Source organism: Conger conger, chromosome 3, assembly GCF_963514075.1.
Source record: "Conger conger chromosome 3, fConCon1.1, whole genome shotgun sequence".
NCBI lineage: Eukaryota > Metazoa > Chordata > Actinopteri > Anguilliformes > Congridae > Conger > Conger conger.
This window is the reverse complement of record NC_083762.1, coordinates 56311503-56317451: the sequence shown is the minus strand read 5'-3', so window position 1 is coordinate 56317451 and position 5949 is coordinate 56311503.

Sequence of the window (5949 nt, the reverse complement as noted above, 5' to 3'; positions counted from 1 at the left end):
TGCTCGTTGTGTAATGGCTCCTGTCAGTTTAACATACGGCGTTACCCAGCGATAAGGGGAAAGGAGGAGGTGCACGGCTCGGGAGAGTGACCGGCCACTTTGCGTTTCTCGTCTTTGATGGCTCTGGCCACAGGCTGGCCTTTTTTTATTTTATGTCAGCCGGCTTTGTCGGAGAGGGGTCACTGTTTACGCTGAAGTCAGCAGAAGCTGTTTAAATTCACACTTCTCCGCAAATCAATTACCGCGTTTCGCCATTAATCAGCTGAAGTGGCGGCTAAATAATAGGCCCTCGGTTAAAACTGGGGTGCTGCAGCGGCTTCAAACAAGTGTTCGCCCCTTCAAACGACAGCATTGCTCTATCCTTCATTCTCATCCTGACAGTTGCCACCTGTGGGAAAAAAATGGATTGTATACCTTTGGATTTTGTGGTGGTGTTATGCCAAATAAATTACGTGTGTGTAATTTTTAACAAAGGCTGATTTGTGTTAAAAGCCATGTATTATACGACATAGCATCACGGTATCACGAAATATAGATTTCATTCAAAAGCCAAGACTCACGCTCTCACCACCTGTGGGTCTTTTCTCTGTTTCATTTAAGGCTCCCTGTGAAGGTAACGTTAGCAAGATTTGCCTGAAGATTTAACAATCTTCATCCATCAGAATGGGCAGCATAACGATCCTTTCTATCAAAATGATTAGAGATTATTGTAGCTGACACTCATGGAGTTAAACATGGAGGAGGAAGAATTATACAAAGCCTAAAAATGACTAAAGTAAAAGGTCTAAACATCATTTTCCTTCGTAATTCAACACAATGTCAGACTCATTCTATGTGATGCATACTGTTCCCAGAGGGCTCCGAAATACACTCACTGAGCACTTTATTAGATAGACCGGTACACCAGCTTATTAATGCAAATACTTAACAATAATATTCAGACAATCATATGGCAGCAACTAAATCCATACAGTGCAGCAGTTATGTGGGAAAAAACCTGTTGTTAATCAGAAGGTTAGAGGAGAAGGGCCAGACTGGTCAAAGCTGACAGGAAGATGACAGTAATGCAAATAAACATGCATTACAACAGTGGTATACAGAATAGCATCTCTGAACACACAACGTGTCAAACCTCTAAGTGGATAGGCTACAGCAGCAGAAGACCAATAAGAGTTTAATAAATACCTAATAAAGTGCTCACTGAGTGTAAGTGAATGCATCTGCTGGAAAGATTTGCGTATATGCAAGTTGAAATAATAATAGCATCTGAATGTGAAGGGAGACCCTCAGAAAATGGAAAGAATTTAAGTGGAATAAAGTAATGAAATAAAGTCAAAGAACAATAATAGAAGGTGCTCTTTGGTGTAGGAGTCTTGGCAAATAAATTAACTATAGAGAAAGAAAACCAAGGCACTCTAATATATGGTAAAAAAAATGATAAAATGGCTTCAGTTGATGGCAGGAGTGTAGGTGGAAGAAGCATAAGTTTTTGTGTGGGGCGTTGCTGCGGTGTCTGTCTACCCGGTGTGGGAACCGCGGTTACGGCACCAGCCCCACCCCCGCCGTTCATAACGGCCCAGAGGTGCATTGTGGGCTTTTTTTCAAAGGGGGAGACAGTCCTTGTGTAGATTTTTCAATTCTTCCGCGTGTCATTCTTCCTGCGAGTACCATTGTCCGAGCTAGCACCCCCTGCCCCCCTTCAAACCCGGCCACGTCATTCCCTCATGATCAGTACTTTTGTTGCTTTTGTTTCTTGGCCCTACCTCTGAAACCCCACCTCCCCTTTCATCCCCCTCCCATTCAGGCATAAGGGAACAGTTATGCCCTGTTGTTGGGATGTTCCACTGGATTTCAGGCGGTGGGGGTCCTTTCTCTGCTCTTCAAAGTGCTACAAAAGGGCTCCAAAGGCCTGAATGTCTATTACAGAGTGCATAATCTTAATATGGCCCCGTTATTTTGTTTTCCCAGAGTCAATAAAAATGCTAAGTTAAAAGCTAACCTCTGTGCCCTCCCCACAACCCGACCCTGGTTCCGCTTATCTGATTTTATTAGATTTTCTTTTCTCAATGACTTTTCTTCAGAAAATATGAAAATAGATGTTATCTCCTGCGCTGCTCTGGAATTCTCTGCAAAAAAAAGAAAGACAGAATGAAAGAAAAAATAACTTTGGAGCAAAGACGTTAGGCTCCATGGAGCATCTGGTACTGAAAAAATCTAACTGTTAAGTCCTTCTAGTCTGTAATAGTGCACAGCAGCGACTGTTGGCAGAAGTTGGTTTAGAACATTTCAATTAGAGAATCATTCAGATTTGTGACATTTTTCGCTTCTATGCCAACACCAAATTTGGACATAGATGTTTGATGTTCCCCTCAGTCACACAAGGAGAGGAACCTCAACCCTCTGGGATAAAGATAAATAAATTAAAGGAATTTGACATTTGACAGCTGAAACAGGCGCGGGCTCTAGGCATCGACTCTAAGGCATTGAAGCCGGAGCCTTTTTGCTTTCGGCTTCTAGGCGCATTGTCGGAGAAGATAGAGGAAGCACGCATTTGAGAGGGATTACAGGTAGATACATTGACGTCTGAAGATGACTTGTATGGCTTCATCCTCATTGTGTGGATTAAGGCGTAAAATCCACCCTAATGAGGCCGAGAGGGGAGGGGGAACGAGCCGCGATTGTGCCGCTCTTGAGGTGTTGTTGGCGGGGTCACTCGCCACCAGTTGATCCTATTTGGGATAGATTGGATCATTCAGCCCTGGGCCCCTGCACAGGCCCAGAAGCCGGTTCTTAGCACTACTGCCCTTGGTTCAACCCCCTCCCCTGGTTTATTTCACAGTTTGCTCTCCAGCCCATGTGTCTTTAGTCCTGAGGCATTTAAGGACGAGTACCACCGTGCTCAGAATTATATTTCACTGGAATTATTACACTGCCGAGTCCTAGGTTCAGCAATTTGAAGGGAAGCAATGAAAATGGATAAATGCTGATGACTTTTGAGTGTTTTATTTCTTACGGACTCTTTTGTGGGAAAGTGGCAGTTTGTTTGTGTATCCCAGCATCGATTTAAAATGCTTTTCATTGCAAGTCCAAAATGTAGATTATCAGAGAGAGAAATTTTTAGATTTTAATGACATGCATTTTAGACAGTTACAGTCCGTCTCTGGAAATAATTTTCATAAATCTGCAAATTGGTCATTTTAGATGCATATAAGCTCAATTGGAGGCAGAGTGGTAACGTTTGAGGAATTAATTTATCGAATTAGATGTACTGGTTCTAAACAATCTGTCAGATTTAATTTCAGAATATGACAATGGTGTGTTCTTTTTTTACAATCAATTACATTATGGCTCTAAAGTGCTTAAAGACTTTTTTTTAAATGTATTATTGAAAAATACAATATTCCTTGTATTTTGTATACAATTTAATTGCGCCTTGTTGAACATTGAACTGTTCGCTTGTGCCCCCATCTATAGCTACTGCTTCGCCCAATGTGTATGTTTGATAAGATGTTTGTGTTCTCTTCACATGTTCTCTCTCCTTGTGAAAATAGACTAGGTACACAAGGAGATGATAATACAAAAAGCTCAATTTCAACTTACAGTTGTGTATGTTTCTATAAACTTAATAGCAGACTTTTTAAAGTTCACACACTCCAAACGTATTTATTCACCAACCAGTGGTACACCATTCGACCAACAGGTCCCAAGCTGTTTGCAACACATTCTCTCTCATCTAAAGTGACAGCACCAAAAGTCTATATTCCCTCTCTTCCAGTTGTGACACCAAGTAAATTAAAGCAACACAAACAACAATATGGGCAATGGCAGCGTTTCAAAACAGGAAGTGCAGCAGAAAAAGCCAGACAGAGCAATGGCTTCAGCCTGCAGAATGAGCCAGACAGCAGGGCAGCTTTGTATAATTGCATCAGGGCAGATGCGGCAACAACTGGCAGCATTCCAAAATGGGCAGTGCAACAGAAAGAACCAGCCAGCAGGGCAGCTTTGTATGATTGTTTCAGGGCAGATGTGGCAACAGCTAGCAGGCAGCATAGCAAGAGCTAGCACAGCAGAGTGTGCAAAATGATCAAGGTTGCTGCTTTATGTAGCCCCTCCCATTAGACGTAAGCATCGTGTGAGGGGGCGGCACTCCTCCAGTTGTCTGCCTGAACTGGCTCCGCAGGCTTTTCATTATTTAGGGGAAATGGCCATTTGTTAAAAAGGTTTCATTCGGTCTATAAATCTTTTTTTGGGTACACCATTCGACCAACAGGTCGCAACCTGTGTGAGTACATTGCCTGTCATTTAAATTGCCAGCACCACAAGTCCACAAGTTGTAAGTCAATATTTGGCCTATTGTCAGCACAAACAAACATTTGAAGATATAAATGATTGGTCCTCTCAAACTGTCATTAAATCATTCTTCATTGGCTCATTGCCTGTGTTTGAAGAGCAAACAGGCACAAATAAGAGCAATAAAGTGAATGTATTTCCTTGTTTTCTCCTGCAGGGGGCACAGTAGTGTGCTGACTGCACCCAAGGACATCTGGCTAAATGACAGCCGGCCATACATAGGCACATATAAAACTGAAAAATATTGCAGAAAAATAGAGGATAGTTAAACTTAAAAAGTGTGTGCATGACGTGTGCGCACATGTGTATGTGTGGAATGTGTAACAGAGGTTGAATTGTGTCAAAAGCAGAACCCAGGCAGTATGTAATTACTGTGCTGATTGAAGCAAGACATTCCAAATGTTTTCAGGCCTTCAGAACCGTGTCAGCTCTTGTGCCCTTAGTCAGATCCAGGCAGGGTTACATTTTAATTGAAAGTAATGCATAGTTAACATCATAAATTATTCTGCAATTTAATGTCCCATTTCTTATCAATTAATCTGCCAGAAAGTTGCTTTGAAATTACATCATCGTTAATTAGTATAATTATTTGATTAATATTATTTATCTTATACCCTAATTCAGGTATATTTACTTGCTCCATGGTAAGTCAAGTACATGAATCAGTCATTAAGGCATATGTTGTAATTATTTCACTTTGAAATAATAAACTATAAATAAAGTCATAAAACTGTTTTGCTATTTGTCACCTTGATCCAAGTATTTGTTATGATACACTGAACCATTATATTTCTCTTTGGTGAGAAACATTGTGTATTATTGTACTGTAAGTTGCATCAAACCTTACATTATCGGTAGGGTGGCCTGTAGCGTAGTGGTTAAGGTAAATGACCGGGACACGCAAGGCCGGTGGTTCTAATCCCGGTGTAGCCACAATAAGATCCACACAGCCGTTGGACCCCTGAGCAAGGCCCTTAACCCTACATTGCTCCTGGGGAGGATTGTCTAATCAGCTGTATGTCACTCTGGATAAGAGAATCTGCCAAATGCCAATAATGTAATGTAATGTTAGTGTGTCCTGCAATTCAAGTTTTTTAATGTATTCACTTTAACCCTTCCAGTCCTAAGAGTGCTATTTGGCACTCAAGTGTAATGACCGGAAAATCGGCACTCTCGACCGTATAACTTTTCAACCAATCAAAATGACTGATATGCTACTGTTTTGAGCCCCTATTAAAACCCTTTTATTTAAATAAAGAATTCTCAACCAAGCCAAAACCCCTTGGGATTTGGGTAGGACCACTTTATATTAAGCTTGGGACTGAAAGGGTTAAGAGAATTGACATGCAGGGTTTTTTGGGGTTTTTTTTTTTACAAACCATAAATACACATACATAACATATCATTATTTAGGCACCTGATGTTGTTTCAACATCTGGGCAATTGGTTGTAGCCCTCTGCAACCCAGCTGCCATACACACACATACACACACACGCACACACACACACACACACAGCTGTGGCTGGGATATCCAAGTCTATGTATAGGCTCAACAGTACAGTGTGTTAATCTCCATATATGCACATATACTTTATAAC